This window comes from Phascolarctos cinereus, unplaced genomic scaffold (genome assembly GCF_003287225.1).
Source record: "Phascolarctos cinereus isolate Bilbo 61053 unplaced genomic scaffold, phaCin_HiC Scaffold_3;HRSCAF=262, whole genome shotgun sequence".
NCBI lineage: Eukaryota > Metazoa > Chordata > Mammalia > Diprotodontia > Phascolarctidae > Phascolarctos > Phascolarctos cinereus.
This window is the reverse complement of record NW_027555736.1, coordinates 214,104,503-214,122,926: the sequence shown is the minus strand read 5'-3', so window position 1 is coordinate 214,122,926 and position 18,424 is coordinate 214,104,503. Positions and strand designations below refer to the sequence as shown.

Sequence of the window (18,424 nt, the reverse complement as noted above, 5' to 3'; positions counted from 1 at the left end):
TCCTTATTTCTTTAAGGAGCATTTTGTAATTGTCTCTCTATATGTACTGAATTTGGAAGTTTGACGTGTGTGTGTGTGTGTGTGTGTGTGTGTGTGTGTAATGGTTTGATTCACACATATATTTTGTGTGTGTATATGTATACAACTTATTGTGAGTGGGACTTCCCTTCCTTTATTCCCTTACTGCTTAGAATTATTATTATAAAGAAACATTATTATTCCTGTGGGTTTATTTTGTAGCCTACAACTTTACTGAAGCTAGGAATGTCTCAAGTTGTTACTTAGCTATTTCCTACGATTGTCCAGTAAACCATCATGTCCTTAGTAGATAAAGATACTTTCATCTCCTCTTTGCCTATCTTCATGACTTTAATTTCTTCCTCTAGTCTTGTTTGCTTGCACTTCTAGAACTACGTGAAATAATAATGAGGAAAGGAGGCATCCTTGATTTACTCTCATGTTTACTGAGAAAACCTGTCATTCTACACAGAATTTTTAAATGTAGATTTTCACTGATGCTTTTTGTCTTTACATAATAGTTATGCAGCCCTCTAACTTCCAAGTGAATATCTCCCTATTACAGCAACATAATGACACAAAAATATCTGATAAAGTGAACACATTTGGCAATGCATACAACATTTTGTCCAAGTCAGTCCAGTATCAATCAATTAGTTTTTGCCATGAGGCAAAAACATGAGCCACTGGTTTTGTTTGTTTGTTTGTTTTTGTTCTTCATAAACTTCATTTATGTTTTAACTTTTCAATGATCAAATTCCTTTTAGTAACCTTTTAAACTTTACATTGTTGCATTAATTATATGCATAGTTTCCTAATTCTTATTTCACTATCAATTGATATAAATCTATTTCTCTGAATTTCTTGTATTTATTTCTTTCTGCAAGATATTCCTATATTGATACACTCTATTTTTCTACCATTTCCCAGTTGATGTGCACCTACTTTGTTCATAATCCACAAAGAATGCTGCTATGAATATGTTAGTACTACGTGGGACCTTTATTTCTGTCATTGAGTCCTTTTGGAAGTATATTCCAAGGAATTGCATTGATATGACAATAAATATAGAACACTGAATCACTTTTTTTCCTTTTTCCCTTTTACGATTTTACTGGATATTTTCCCTGCCTCTATGATATACAGCAAATTCCTTAAGATATATATACCTGGATGAGTATAAAGGTCTGTAGTCTGGGGCCAAGAATATAAATCACAGCAACAGGTATGACTTCCCAAGCTTATTAGCTGGGGGGAAAGTTTTGGTATTCAGCAAGAATTCTGCTAGACATGTCAAGTCAATCATGTAGAACACGGGCTCAGTAACCAATGATATATATTTCCAATCTAATCTTAAAGAATGAGTAGGTTAAAGAACAAATCATAGAAACAATCAATAATTTTATTAGAGAGAATGACAATAATAAGACAACACATCAAAACCGATGGGATACAGGAAAAGCAGTGATCAGAGGAAATTTTATATCTCTAAATGCTTACATCAATAAAACAATGAAAGAGCAGACCAATGAACTGGCTATACAATTAAAAAAAAACTAGAAGAAAAACAAACTAAAAATCCCCAATTAAAGACTAAATTTGATACCCTAAAAATTAAAGGTAAGACTAATAAAACTATTAAAACCTTTAGAATTAACAAATAAAATGAAGAGCTGGTTATATGAGGAAAAAATAATAAAATAGATAAACTATTAGTTATTTTGATTAAAAAAAAGAGATGAAAACCAAATCACTAATATTAAAAATGAAAAGGGTGAAATATACTACTAGTAAAGATGAAATTAAAGCAATTCTAAGGAATTATTTTGCCCAATCATATGCCAATAAATTTAACAATTTGAATGAAATGGAAGAATATTACAAAAAGTATAGATTATCTAGATTAGCAGAAGAGGAAATAGAATATCTAAATAGACCTATTTTAGACAAAGAAATAAACAAGTCATAAATGAGCTTCCTAAAAAAGAGAAAAAGTGCCAGGACCAGATGGATTTACAAGTGAATTCTATCAAACGTTTAAAGATCAAAGAATTTCAATATTAAATAACTTATTTGGAATGACAGGCAAAGAAGGGATCCTACCAAACTCTTTTTTTAATGAAACAAATATGATATTGATACCTTAACTAGGAACAGTTAAAACAGAGAAAGAAAATTATAATTCCATTAATAAATATGGGTGCAAAAATCCTAAATTAAATACTAGGTAAAGGATTACAGCAACATATTACAAAGAATATACCTTATGAACAAGTGGGAGCTATGATTTGTTACATTTCCAGACTGAGATGGTTCACCCCTCTTTAGACAACCTGGTGATCTCCCCCCACTCCCTGGTGTTCAAGGTATCAGTGTCACACTTTAAAGATAGCTTAAACCACTGCTCAAAACCCCTAAACTGAAATGATCTGTCAATCTCAGTCTCTTTGGTAGCTAGAATTATTGGTACATACTATCATGACTAGTATCTTCCTTTGTTTTTTATTTAAAAAAAACATTATATTTCTATTTATTCATACACATATATATAAATTCATATGTACATATGTGTGCATATATACATATATGTATGTATAATATGTATGTTTTCTGGTAAGTTAACTCTCATATTTCTACATTTCATATTTATTTTGAATGGAATTTCTGTGTCATTTTTTCTGGTTTTCATTAATAGTAAATACTATAAACTTTATGGATTTATTCTGTATGCTGTTACCTTGATGAAGCTAGTAATTCTCTATTAGTTTCTTCAGTGATTCTTTGAGGTTAAGTATACCTAAAAATATAGTTATAATTTTGACTTTTCTTTCCTAATGTTTATGCATTGAATTTTTATCTTTTATATTATCAACATAGCTAGCATTTCTAGAACTATGACAAATAATGGAGGAATGAGATGGGGTTCAGTGGTGGTGGTGGTGGTGGTGTATCCTTATTTTACCTTTATGTGCAACGGGGAAAACTCTAGTATTTTTCCAGTATTCCTAGCATTGCAAACAATGTTAGCTCTTGATTTTAAATGTATTTTTTTGTTCACATTAATCCTGAGCCCTACCATGTCAACGGGGAGGGGGGGAGGAGAGGGGGGGAGGTACATGCTGTATTTTGCATTTAAAAATAGCATTTCCTGCATCTATTGTAATAACCATGTGTTTATTTTGATAATGTTTGTCATTTGTATGATTAACTGTGTCAATTGTGTTTGTAAGTCTCCTTGTTAGGATTTTATTTAATATTTTTGCATCTTTAATCGCATGTGAGATTGGCAAAATCCTTTTCTTCTTTGCCTTTCCTTGGTTTGAGTATCTCTGTAATTATCGCACAAAAAGATTTTGCCAAATAGCTTTCTCTATTTCTCTCTTTTGGAGAACTTCTGTAGTGTAGGTTTTCATTGCTTTTTAAACCTCTGATTGAAATCACTTCTAAGTCCATCTGGCCTGGTGTGTGTGTGTGTGTGTGTGTGTGTGTGTGTGTGTGTGTGTGTGTTTCTTAATTAGGCAATTCATGTGCTGCTAATCCAATTTCTTTTTTAGAGATTGGGTTAAGAACATTTTTTTTTTGTTTGATCAGGCATTTTTAAAAATTTTGAAATATTTATCAGTATCATTTCAGTTCTCAGTTTTCTGGAGGCATATCTGTGCTTATTAGCTTCTGATAATTTTTTTTAAAATGTTCTTTCCTTTATAAATTTATATTATTTTTTATTTTGGTAATTTGATTTTTGTCTTTCTTGTCTAGATCAGGTTAAGTAATAGGTTTATTGACTTTGCTCATCTTTAAGTAAAAACTATTTGGAACTTAGTTATATCAGTTCTATAACTTCTGACTTCAAGTATTTCTGTTTCTCCTCTAATTTTCAAGATTTCTTCTTTCTATATTTTGTTGCAATTTGCTCACTTGTTTATTTTCTAGTCTTAACTGCACGCTTGGTTCATTGATTTTGTAATTTTCCATTTGCTTAATAAAAGTTTTTGCAGATGCATATTTTCCATTAAGGACTGTAATATCTGTGTCCCAGCAGTTTGGGGTATGTTGTTTGCTGTCATTATTCACAACATGGTATTGATTATTTCTATCGTCCTTTGATTCATTTCATTATTCAGGATGTCATTGCCTAGTGTCATTTATGATCATTGTCCTTCCTTTCTTACTAATTTGTGTGATGGTCAATAAAAGATATATTTATTATACTTACTTTTTTACATTTGCTTATGATTCCTTTGGGCTTTAGAACAATCATTTCCTGCACAAAGGTTCTGAGGGATGCTGAGAATATGTGCGTTTTTTAATAGTCTTATTCAAAGTCACCAGAGACAGGTCAAATCTAGTTTGTTTGTTAAGCTCTATATTGTCCTTTTTGGTGGGAGTTATTTAATTATGAGATTGAAATATTAAAATTTACTTTTATTTTTGCCATGAATATCTTTTTTGTAATTGTTTTCTTTAATTTTAAGAATGTAGCCACTATGCCAATAGTATATATTCATCCAATACTGTTTTTTTAAATTTATTATCGTACTTTGAATATCAAATATGGTTTCTCTTGGTCTCTTTGACTTTATTCATTTTTTATTATGATTTTACCTTAGGTCCTGATTGCCACTTGTGGTATTTTCATATCACCTGTACCATAATAGTTTTTGTTTCATTCCTTTTTCACACTTTCCATATGTTTTAAATATTCTTCTTGTATTTTGTTTTTATATTTTGTTTTCTTATCTATTCCTCTATTCTTTTTTCTTCTTATTAGGGAATTTAATTCATTCAAAATCCTAAGGGGAATGACTTAGTTTACTTTATTTTCTTTTTGGTGGAGTACCTGTCCATTGAGACGGCTGCCTTTTGAATGATTGTTCATTTCTTCACAAGCAGCTTTTGTTTACTTTAATCAGTTATTCTGCTGCGTTTTCTATGATATCCTTTCTGAAAATCCCTTTCCTTCTGAAGGCCTGATATAGTCATGCCTTTCACCAGTGATTACTGCCTGTTCTCTTTTCATTCAGGCCATTAGGGTTAGAAGAGGTCATTTTCCTTCAGAGGAAGAGTGTGATCAGTTGGGAAACTGCTGTAGGGAAACTGTAAGTGGAATTTTTAGGCCTATTCTTGATCTTTATCAGTTCCATTCTGTGGTTTCTCCTTTCTGCAACTGACTTTCTTTCGTCTCTAAGCAGACCTCCCTTCTCCCATCCCCCACATCAATGTGATGCCACAAAAGGGCAGGGGGTTCTCTAGGCCAATATTGGTAGCATTTGTTTCTCAAATCTACCCTTCACTTCCTCCTACTGACCGCTTCTTTCTTCCTGAGTTATCTTAAATTGTGATAACGAACATTGCACTTCTGGTCCCATCTCACCTTTACTTTGTTGTCCTCAAGGTTTCACACTCTCTTCCACAGCAACCTCTTTTCTTCTTCTTGAGCTTTGGCTCTGGTATAATTCATTATATTCAATTTGACCTGGTAGTAGAATTCACCCTGGGACCCTGCCAAAGAGTTAATTCCAAAAGTTGAGTGTATAAAATCCACAGTCACAGGGATATGGCATCTTCTACCATCACCCTCCGTCCCTTATCCCAACACAAGAGCTAAGGGAAGAGAAGTATCATAGGGCCAGTATCTACCCCTATGATTGTCAAGGGGTAAGCCCTGAAAGTCATTTTCTAAATGTGCCACAACCACAGAGGGCACAGAGCCATTCTTAGGTTGGGGGGGGGGAAGGAGACAAGCATAGATGGGAGTGCCAAAGGAATTTTAAGAGTTTTTTTTTTTTGCTTTAAGAATTGCCTATTTGCCAAGAGTGGTGGCATACTCCTGAGGCCCTTGGTGCTGAAGAGGCTAAGGCTAGAGGGTTGCTTGAGTCTGGGAGTCTGAGCTGCAGTAGACTAAAGCCAAATGGGTGTCCACACTAAGTCCAGCACCAATATGATGAGCCCCCAGGAGCTAAGAGTCACCAAAGAGAAGTGTCCTGTCATATGTTGGAAAAAGAAAACAAGAACAAGCTTCTGTGCCCTATCGTTATTGGCACTGGGCCCAAGAGTGACCATTGCACTTCAAGACTAGACAACAAAGGGAGATTTTGTCTCTATCTCCCTCCTTCTACTCCAAAAAAAAAAAATTACCTTGTGTCTAGTCCTTTCATTTTCCCTCTTCCTGTCATTTTTTTTTAATTTTGTAGCTCCAACTTTTTGTGTGTTTGTTTGTTTTGGTACAGTCAGGTGAGAGATGGTTCTAGGGCAGTTTTGACTATACTCTCTTATCAGAACTCAAATCATCCTTAGATGATCCATTAGATCATGAGAAAATAGATTGAGAGCTGGGGTGGGGGGGGGGGACTTTGATACCATCGAGTCCAATCTTCTCATTTTACAGTTCAGGAAAATGAGACCCAAAGATCTGAAGTAATTTGCCTAAGGTCACACATGTAATAAATGTCACAGGTGACACTTGTATCCAGATCATTTGATTCCAAATCCAGTATTTTTTGTGCATACCATAATTCTGCTGAAAATTTAGCATTAATACTGATAACTGTCAGTGAAAGGAGTTGGATATCAGACATACGTAGACATAATCTTAGTGTCTGCTCACCTCTACCTCCTGGCTTCCCTGGCTTCCTTTGAGTCTCAGCTGAAATCCCACCCTCAACAAGAAGCCTTTCCCAATCCCCCTTAATTCCAATGCTTTTCTCTCTATTGACTATCTGCAATTGATCCTCTATATATTTTACTTCTACATAGCTGTTTGTATGTTGTTACTCCTATTGGACTTCGAGCTCCTTGAAAATGGGGACTTAGTTTGTTTGCCTTTCTTTGTGTCCCCAGCCTCTGGTACATAGTAGGCACTTAATAAGTGCTTACTGACTGACTGACCCACCTCTGCCAGCAGGCAGTGAAAACAAAGCCTAACTGATTGTTCTCACATTGTGAATTCATCTCCTGGAATGTTAAAATCTAAAGAAAAAATAGCATCTAGTCCAATTCCTTCATTGCACAGATAAGGAGAGTGAGAGCTGCAGTGGCTAAGCGACTTACTTGTAGTGATGCAGCACATAAATGACACAGCCAATATGATAATCCAGGTTCCCTGATTCCCAGCCCCATGCTTTTTATGGTGTACCACCCTGCCTCTACTTGTTAGCTACCTGCCAAATTCGTTTCACTCGTCCCGTTGGAGAAATTGGATCAACCTATTAACAGCCAAGGCTGTAGATTTATCCCTAGGATACCATTTATTTTCAAATGACAGGGAAAAGGATTATTTTTTTCAAAAGCTGGGGAAAGAGATATGTATTCTGTGATCTGCTTTTGAGAAGACAGAACAGGCTTTCATACAACATTTAGAACAATGGCTTTGCATTTTTTTAAAAATACAAACCACACATCTGGCCAATGTGAATATAGCAAAGCTCTTAAATGAGCAGCCTCCTACTATATGCTTCCAACTTCGATTCTAGGCAGGCTAAATGAAACCTTCCCCACATACATCTGGACATGCTCAAGACTTGTCATATTGAAATTACAGAACTTATGATGGCATAAGCCCTTCTGTCATTGATTTTTGACATCATTTCAGTGTTCCACTTTCAACATGGGGCAGTTGGACAGCTCTTGGAGGGATCATGAAGATTTAAAAAGCCTTGACATAGCTCAGCATACATGAAAAGGAAATGTTTTATTGTTTGGTGGTGGTTCTCCTTGCCAAAAGTTTCCAGACTCTTAAAGACACTGACTATCAAGAGGTATTGTGTGAGATGAGGGGAGGGGTATTTCTGGACATTGGATGCTTAAATGATGCTGGATGCGAACATGAAGCACCACATCATCTCTAAAAATTGTTTAAAAGCATCATTTTCTCCCCTTGATGTCCTAGCTATGATGACCTAAGATATATGCCCCAAAACAAATATAAGAAGAGATTTTCTTCAGTTGTACTATATGATATCTAAAAATACCATGAAGAATTCCATAATGAAGAGTTGTCAAAAGTATTTCACCTTAAAAGTATGGTTCAACTTCACTGACCTTCTGTTTGTCTGTAAATTTGAAGGAAAGAAGCAGGAAGGGAATAGTGGCACAGCAAACATAAGGAGAGAGAGAAAGCATTATTGTTCAGCTAGGTGACACAATGGATAGAGGCTGGGCCTGGAGTCAGGAGGACCTGAGTTCAAATAAGGTCTCAGACAATTACTAGCTATATGACTCTGTATACGTCACTTAACTTCTGTTTGCCTCAGTTTCCTCCCTTGCAAAATGGGGATAATAATACTTGCAAGCACTGTTTTAAGTATTAAATGAAATAATAATTTTAAAGCACTTAACACAGTGCCTGGCACCTAGTAAATGATAAATAAATGTTAATTGTTGCTGTTTCTTCAGGATGACAGCAGTAGTAGTCTCTGGGAAATTGATAGAATTCCAATCTGGAATGAGAGGGAATTATAAATGAAACCACTCCTAAAAGGGATGGAATGAAATAACAAATAGTAGTTATGTAACTTTTTCAAGGGAAAAAGCAGATTCTTCACTGTTCTTATCTCTAAGAATGAGATATAGCACCATCTGCTCCCCAAACCACTCATTTTCCTTCTCTACTCTGGAAATCTTCTCCATCTCTTCCCTATATTCCTCTGTGTTTTCAGATTGGCAATCTTCCTGTGAGTCACATCCTTCCTTTAAATGTTTCCATATTTTCCTCCCTTTCCCTTCAGCTTATGTGTGACTCTTTGTTAGGCTTTTCAAAATATTACATGTACAGTAAAACTTTACTTGTATCTAGGATCTTTTATTCACGGAACTGAGAGTGCTCAAACAATCCTATTTGAACTGGTACATTTAGAAATGTTTATTTAGTTTTTACAGGTGTTAGGTGGGGTAGGGAATATTAGCAACTGTTGCTCTCTTCTTGTAAATTGTTTTTATTCAGACTGCTATTTGAAGAACCTTTCCCTTTAAACTATGGCCAAAGAACTTTAAGTCACTAGGTGGATAAAGAGAATGTTCTGGAAGGGCATGAATTGCACTATCTTCAAGAGCACTTCAAGTGGTTCTATTATTGGTTGGTCCTTTGGTGTTGTATGCAAGTACTTTCTCTGCATAATACATGAAATATGACTACATCTTCCATAGACTGGATGTCTTGAACAAAAGTTACTCAAATCCAGAAGGAAGCTTAAAGTTCGAGACCAAAATCAATGACACAGTTGTATCAGGGAAGAAATGGCTAGATACATTATGGCCAAAAGAAAGGACATGGGTTTCCTGCCAGGCACCTAGATGAAGCTAAAGGAACAAATGAATGGTATAGATTAAACACAGCATGATACTGAGTCACTGGAATATGAGAACAGAATTCCAGTATATCTGATATTGATATGATCCCTTAGCATATAAATATAACATTAATTTGTTCATGTTCTTAATTCTCCAAAGTTCCTTGAATTCATTGATATGGCTATAGCCTCTGATACAGGTTAGAACCTCCATATGCCTTAGAAAATAGTCTTCCAACTTCACAATTATGTGCATATGCTTTCTTGAACTATATAGATAGCATTGGGAACTATGAGTTAAAGGGTATGGACATAATTCCAATTGCTTAGGTTATTTTTTTCTTTTGTATGTATTCTTTGTTATGAGTGGTGGCTTTCTGGGTTGGGGAGGGAATATATTGGGAAATTTAAGAAGCAGATAAAAACAAAAGCTATCGCTACATTTTTCTAAATATATAATATATATATATATATATATATAGTTGTCCTAAGTTGCTACAACTGTGCTTTTATGTATGTATACATAATATTATATAAATATATATATATGTACACACACACAAAGTATATGTGCACTTTTATATGTGTGTGTATACACATACATACATATATACACATGGGAGTATAGATTATATTAGTCTGATTAACTGATATGTATGCATATTCATAATAATATCTATATTGATAGCTATATCTATTTATGTATCATTCAGCTAGCATATCTAGCTTCTTGTTATCTCTTTCACCCTTTATCTTTCTCTTTCCCTTTTTCTTTCAGCCAACCATCTGGTAATGAATATGCCTAAACCTGGCTAGGCTATCATCATTGGGGCAATATGCCGATTCTTTCCAACTTAATGTTACTCTCCTAGAGCTTTGTTCTGCTTGTAAAAGCCTTTGAAAACTCAGGATGACCTCCATATGACAATGAGATATAGGATTTCAGGGAAGTATCATGTTCTTAGGGTACTCATTAGTAATTTACATTTGCACACTAAAAATTGTAAAAGAAACTGAAAATGTCTAGAAAATACCAATAGCATTGAATAAGGTATTTTTGTTGCTATTTTTTTTTCCCCTTTAGGGGAAGCAACTCCCTTAAGTGAGCCCAGGAGGGACTTGATGAATCTGAAAAAGGTCATTTGCATAGTCAAAGGAAGGTATCATGTGCTATCTTTCTCTCTATAAGTAGGTCCTATATCTCCATTAGTTTACTCAAACAAGAGGAATAGCTATTTATTCATTTATATTCCCCTGCCCGGTCTGCCAATGACATACATTTAAAAGACATTTGCCTAGGATTCCCAAGGAAATCTGGGACAATTAAAAGGAGTAAGGATTACTGGTTCATTCAGTTAAGTGCAATCTTAGCCCCATTAGCATCTTATCCAGAGCATTATGAAAGAATACTTAGCTACAGGATAAATATAGGCAACAACGAGAAGACAAGAAAAAGGTATTCAGCTAGTTTCCTTTGGCATAGTGTCACCATTACCATCACTGTCATCATTATCAACATAAGTGAAATTTATTATATAATGCTTTAAAGTTCGCAAAATATTTTATGCATCTCATATTTATTCTTCACAACAGCCTCATTTTGTCATAATTATGCACATTTAACAGATGAGGAAACTGAGGCTCAGAGAAGTTGATACTTGTCCATGCTTACATAGTGTTGGGAGGAGGGAGGGTTTGAAGCCCAGTCTTCCTGACTGCAAGTCTAACACTTTATCCACTATATAACTATGAGTAAAACTTGCAAGCAGAAGTTAGTATCATTTCTCGTTACTAATAAAATCTGTGGATTATTTTAGATGTTAAAGATGTTCTGTGTTTTTACATGAAATTCCAGTTGGAAATATGGTTACTACAATTAAAAAGAATTTCAAGGGGTCATCTAGGAATCTAATCTGCTCTCTTGCCTCCAATGAACAAGTTCAGGCCAATAATTAGTCTTCTTTAAAAGAAACAAAGCAAAATAAAAACAACTGAGGAGTTTAAATAAAATTAGTGATATACAGAGACTAATAATAAGGAAACTAAGACTATCTTACTTAGTTCATCAAAAATCAGGACATATGTTGTTAGGTAAAAAATAAATATTAAATACATTCTGATTTGGATTTTCCCAGAATAAAAACTTTGCTTCTAAATATCTTCAATGTAGATGAAGTTTAACCTGCAGGAATTTTAATAATTTAGAAAACGTGGACAGAGAAAATTGTAATCGTGTCTAAACTATCATTTAGAATTCATCTAGTAACCCCACATTTGTGATGTCAAGTGACCAAAAGCTACCACTGAACTATAATATATTCAATTCCTCAGCTCTTCTTCAAGGAACATGATAGTGTCCTTCTAACTTAACTCTGATTTTGAAGCATTAGGTAGACCTGAGGCTTGTAAGATATATTCTTTTGCACAAATTGAATGCTTACTTTATTACCATGACAAAAGCCCAAGCAGTTCTTTATACCTTTTGGCTGTGAACAAACTCTGCTTGTAATATTTGAATGTTGTTGGGGAGGGGGAGAAGAGAGAGAGAAAGAGAGAGAAGAGAGAGGGGAGGAGGGAAGGGGAGAGAAGAGGAGGGGAGGGAGAGAGGGAGAAAGAGAGAGAGTTCCTACTCTCCATGAGCTTACATTCTAATGGGGAAGACATATAAAGGAAATTAGGGGAATTAGAAATTTGTGGTGGTGGGAACATAGCTGCATAGGGGTAAGGCTATTGGCAAGGAGATGGAGAAGTCAGGAGAGCAAGGAGTCAAGCCAGGAGTAAAATGAACATGGTCCATAAAATGAAAGTCTGAGCTAGAGACAGCCACAACAACAAACATTTAGAAGCACTTGCAATGTGCTAGGATTCAAAAATAAGAGAGGGCCTCACAGTAGAGGCATTTCCAGGGTCAGAAGGCTGCTGGTATACAAGTAATTAAGTCTAAAGAGTGAGAAGTGGAGCTAGGAATAATATATATTCCTAGTGAGATTTACAGGTACCTCCTGGTGGCATCTAGTGAAGACTAAAATGAAACTTAGTTAAGGAATTCTCAAAAACATCATAGAGTTCAGTTAGAAAGAAGTCATTTGAAAGAAAGTTTTATGTTCAATGAGTTTTTAATATTTATACTGCCTGTGAAACAACAAAGCATACATGCATAATGCAACCTTTAAGCTACCATGTGTTACTGGGGGGCATAGTTGGATTTAATCTCTTGTATGACCCCAGCTCTCTGATGGACACAACTATTTCTAGATCCCTTCCTTCAGATGCCTCTTTAGCATGACCTTTAGTAAACTCTCCCACTGTTCCACATGGTAGGTAAGTATTTTTTTTTAACTTGCCAGGAGAAAACAATGAGGAAAGGACAACTGCTCAAGGTCAACTGAGCGGCTTAGAGGGGCTTAGAGAGAAAATGTAACCTTATCAAGAATCTTTTCCCCCTAATACCAATGCTTAGATCCTTCTTTGTTCAGAGGAATTCATTACAATCCAGATCCATTTCAGGGAAGTCCAATAGTATGTTTTCAATAAAAAAAATAATCTTTGGCTGTCTAAGCCCCTAATTCATTCCCCATCAATTTATGAAGTTTTCCTTCTATCTTTCTTTCACTGTCTCCAGAGCAACCATAACCTCCCACTTTGCTGCTTCTTTTCATTCCTACCCAGGATACACCCACACACTCTAAATGATATCTTAGAAAAACTAGTTCAATTTTAAGAACACGTAGCTAACTAACATAGAAAAGGAAGAGAGTTTCTTGAAAGAACAAGCAGCAGGTATATGGGAGAAGTTAAAGTATGGCTGAGGAGGATTTCCCCTCCTCCTATCTGGAAAGACAAGGGGCTGATCCTTCCTAAACAGGGAAGTGTTGGTCCTTGGTCAAACTGGTTCATGAGGGTCAACTTTTAAATTTTCAATGTGAGCATTTATACCCTGGAAATTGGCAGACCCTACATATCTGGGCTGGATTTATTGTTTTGTTGATTTAAGATTTAAGAAAATGATGGGGAAAATGTTAATAACACAGATTAAACTTAGAAGTAGTTTTGTGTCCATTTTTTTATTTTTCTAGACAGCAAGTTGTTAAATATTTACTAGCATACTCCTATTCTTAAAGCATACTCATATCTTCTGGCCTGGCTTTGGAAGTGACCTTCCCTCTAGAACCTATAACTACCCACTCTCCTTTCCTCATTGGTGCTACTACATAAGAATGACCTGATTATGGTTAGGAAGAATAACACGTTTAACCTAGGGCAAAAAAAAAAGGGTTTGGGTCCAGTTTAAATTCAGATTTCAATAAAGTTTATAAAATCATGCTAGTTAATAATTTTAAAAAATCACACAGAACTCTTAAAAAAAATCACATAGGACGGATTCCTAACATCTTAACATCTGCCCAGAAATTTCAATTTCTGAGCTACTAAATTTCATATATTCACTCTTAGCTACTGTTTTATACAATTTCTCTCTCCCTCTTTCCCCCACCCAAGATAACTAGTAGACAGACAACACAGCACACCATATTTATGATCAATCATGGGTTTCTTTGTGAAGCAAAATCAGGATAGAGAAACAGTTTAAAGGGATAGCGAGAAAATCACATGAAAGCCTACATAGGCGCAGAGAGGGAGTTGACAGAGATTTTAAACCATTTGCTCTATTTCCACATTTCCTAAGAGATGCTCACTTCTCAGCTGTATTCTTTTAATAAACAGCAACAAGAAAAAGCTCCAGCTGATGAACACCTATCATCAGTCCCTATGTAAAGCACTGACCATCATCACAGTTTCCATTTCTGTGACAGACTCTCCATCTGTCCTCGGTATCTGCTTAACCATGTGTCTCTGTGTCATCCCAGGGTGAGTCAAAACTCTCTTCTGTCAGAAAACTCTGGGCTCCAGTCCAGAGTCTGTGATTACAAGCCCTAGTTTCCCTAGAAGAGCCCCATCATTTTCTTACTCAACTCATTGAGTAGCTAGTCTAAGACCTCTCTTAATAGATTGTTACAAAAGAAATAAGGAATGAGAAATAGGCTCAGTGAAAGAACCAGAAAAAAAGTAGATGTTTTACCATTACTGTACTCATTAACCAAGGAGGAGCTACAATCTCTTACCTTTTCATCTCAGCCTTTTCTTTCCTGCAAGTTCAAGGTCATTTTAGTGGCCACAACAACAGTGGTATCTGTAGCACAGGAAGTTGACTACTCTTCTGTCTTCTCCATCTCCTGTTTGTACCTTCTCATGAAGCCTTCACATCCTAGCCCCCAAGTACATTGCTCACCTCTTGCCTCTCACAAAATTTCAGGTCTTTCTTTCAGATGAGAGGAGAAAGAAACTTTTTCACTCAGTCTGTTGTGTGTTGGCTCACATATACAGCCATTGAAAACTTTAATCCACCAGTTGACACCATTCGCAAGTGTTTTACTACATAGAAAACTGTCAAGTCAAGTTCATTCAACAAGAATTTGTTAAGTATCTACTATGTGCCAGGCACTAGGGACACAAAAAGTAAAAATGCCTGGTCATGTTCTCAAGGCGCTTGCATTCTACTTTAGAAGAAACAACACATATACAGATTGTTATGGGGGAATGGCTAATGGAAGCCTTGAACTCAGAGCCTGCACAGTACGGTACTGGATTGACCCCCTCGGCCAAATTTCCAGGTCCTTCAAACAAGGAATTAACATCCTTTGTCAAGTCCACATATGCAAATGAATTTGGTGAGGCAAGTATTTTCTACTAACTGATTTAAGTTTTAGCTCATTTCCCTTTGGCACTGAGGTGATATAAAGTTAAGTATGTCCCTAGGTAGGAGGCAGGTATGTTTTGTACTTTTGTTTTTTGCTAGGTCTTTTCACTAAACATTCCTTTATAAAAGCTAACTGATGTATTATTTGGTTTACTGATACTAAGGCACAACTCACAGGTGAATGAAATTGGGAGAGAATACATTAGAATGAGGGCTTGAGTTTGATGGTATTAGAAAGGTATTTCAGCCCCTGAAGGGATACTTAATATCTTGTTGGGGACATATAGCCCTTTTCAAGGACCTGGCTTGTCCCAGAAACATGGGCTCAAAGTTAAAGCAATTGCTACAAAATATTAACCCCACAAAGTTCACTTCCAAATCCAGCGTGTCTGAAAAACAGTCCTTTACTTATGGGACTCAGCATCTCAGCTTTGTAGTTAATCCGCTTTGGGAATGGGTACTGGTCTCTCCTTGGAGCTCTGCTAGAAGACTAGGTTTGACTTGACTAACAGACCACAAACATTGGCATGGAATCCAGTTCCTGGACCTCTGGTGGCCCTCTTGACCTTTTAAAACTCACAAGGTCACAACTCAGTTGATTCCATTTCCAATACTTTCCCACCTAAGACAGGAAAGAAGAGATGAAACAGTCACAGTAGCAAGAGCAGGTTTTCATGTCGATGTCTTCATGTTGACCTGGGTTGGAAGAGAATGTTGCTGGCACTAGCTCTCTCTCTCCCTACCTGGAGACTTACAGCAGTTCTTGCCTCCTCACTCAAAAGCAACCAGGCAGGAAAGAGGGAAGGCTAGCTTTGGCTAGTTGGTATCTTTTAAATGCACATCCAGTTCTGGTTCAGTAGCTTACCACCAGTCCATTTCTTCATCATGTGGTAAGCAAACAGGAAATACTTATAGAATAATTGCAGTTGAACATTCTCTGAAGTGGGGAGCAGGGCCCTCCCTTACATTTCACCATTCACTCCCAGAAATAGGTTCACCAGGCCTCCTCATTTGGCTTGGCAGAAGGCAGAACACACAGTCCATGCTCTGAGGATGGGGCTCCCACTCACCAGTTCTACATTACATAGATTACTAACTACAACGTAGTTGTATATAAAGTAATTGGGGGTAGGTTGGGAACAAACAACATGGACCACCAAGAAAAAAAAATCAGCCCTCTATCCTCTTTTGAATGTAGGAATATAAATATTTCCTAGAGGAAATGTCTCAGAAAAGAAAAAAAGTGTTGGGTTTGGGGTCAGAGGACCTGGGTTTGATTGCCAATTCTGCTGATTGCCAGCTGTGGAGACTTTAGACAAGTTATTTTCCCTCCTCATGTCTTAGTTTTCTCCTCTGCAAAATAGCCCCTTTGACCTTTAGATTTATGATCTTATGACCTCTTTCTAACTTTCAGTTTTACTGAAATTAAGAGAAAAAAGATAATAGTGTTTTCATGGGTTAGTATAGTATAATACTAACCTTGCAATTATGTATTTTTGAATTTTTCAAATGGGTTGAAATTTATCATTTCATTTGATTATCATAAGATAAATTCCATGAAGTGGCAGGAAAGGAATAAAAACTTCCATCTAACAGTTAAGCAAATTGTGAGTCAAAGAAGATTGATAAGCTTAAGGTCACAGAGCTAGTAAACTGCAAAACTCTACTGGAACCCAGTTGTGCCTACTCTCAATCTTATGTACACTCTTCCCACTATGATACCATTCTTTTTTTTTTTTTGATTGGGCAATGGGGGTTAAGTGACTTGCCCCAGGTCATACAGCTAATAAATGTTATGTGTCTGAGGCCGGATTTGAACTCAGGTGCTCTTAAATCCAGGGCCAGTGCTCTATCCACTGAGCAACCTAGTTGCCCAGATGCCATTCTTTTTCATTAAACTTTGGTGCTTCTCTGTATCACAAAAAAAGGCAGGGAAGGGTGGGACACCATGGAAAGCAGAAAACATGAAGTTAATGGATGTAGGTTGACTCAAGCTCTATCTCAACTATTTACTAGTTTTATAAACATGGAAAGTCTCCTAATTCTCTCACACTATTTACTCTTCCCCTTACATGACAAGATGGGAAATCTCCCACCTCCAAGTTTTTGCATAGGCTGTTCCCCATGGCCAAAATGCTTATCTCTTTCTACCTATTTGTTTATTGTTCAGTCTCCTTTCATCCACCTCATTGAATCCCATGTAATTCCATCATGTAAGGCTCAGTTAAAGTACTTATGTGAGGCTTTTCCTCATCTCCCTAGTTATTACTGTTTTATGCCCTCCTCCAAAATTATTTTGCCTGAATTTAATTGCATAAATTCCACATTTATTTATCTGCGTTTGTTTAATCCCTTACCCACTCTAGGAGAATATAAGCACCTTGAGGGCGGTAATTATTTTTATTTTAAAATTTGTACCCATAGTGTCTGACAGTGATTGATTCAAATGCTTCAAATCAAATACATTGGAACATATAAGAGCTTGATCATAAGCAGATTTTATAAAATTCATCAAATCCAGTACCTTTATTACTATTAATAATTATAATAATTATAATAGCAGTAATAACCACTCACATTGCTTTAAGGCAGGGCTTCTTAACTTGGGTTCCATGGACAAATTTCAGGGGAGGATAAGGCTGAGAATTTGGATAGGAAAAATATAAATCTTGATTTTCACTAATCTCTAAATGAAAATATCACTTCATCAATTACAAATATAAAAACCCCACACCATTATTCTGAAAATGCATCACAAGACTGTCAAAGGAGCTGTAACAGACAAAAAGATTGAGAATCTTTGCTTAAAGATTTACAATGCATTTTTATCCTATAACATAGGAGTGATATTATAAAAAAAATGTGATTCATATCCATGACAAAATATGCTTCATAATATCAACACACAAATTCCCATCAAACCTTGGGGTAGTGCCTTTTCACTTCTATTCATGCCTCAGAGCTCATTAAACTGGCTTCTCTCTATGTTTCTTCCATTTGGGAATATTCTCATGATTGGATGATTAATGGCTCATTGGTTCGGTAGATCTACTCAGAGTTCTAATCTTGTTCATTCTATCAACAGTTCCCCAAAGCCTAAAAAATAAGGTCTTCCTGGCTATAAAGGAAACTATTAGAGTGGCATAAACTCTATTTTACCAGATCTTGTGTGCAAACTTATGACCAAGAGAAATGAAGCCTGCTTGTCAACCAGAGCCCAAATTAAACTGACACAAATGTATTGACTGTATCGAGGCCTTTCCATTCATTGTCCACAAAGTGCAGTCTATGGTCTTTCTACTATTAAAGATGTAAACTAGCTATTTCCATTGCATATTTCCATTACCTCTAGGTCATGAAAATA

General features: G+C 36.0%; 1 long non-coding RNA gene across 1 annotated transcript in view; it reads right to left on the bottom strand.

The window, feature by feature from the left end:
- LOC110217797 (uncharacterized) overlaps positions 1-18,424 on the bottom strand; it is a 36,403-nt gene that overhangs the window by 9,746 nt on the left and 8,233 nt on the right. The window contains exon 2 of the long non-coding RNA XR_002327141.2: positions 5,393-5,520. This is a non-coding gene — a long non-coding RNA (uncharacterized LOC110217797). The remainder of the gene's footprint in view (positions 1-5,392; positions 5,521-18,424) is intronic.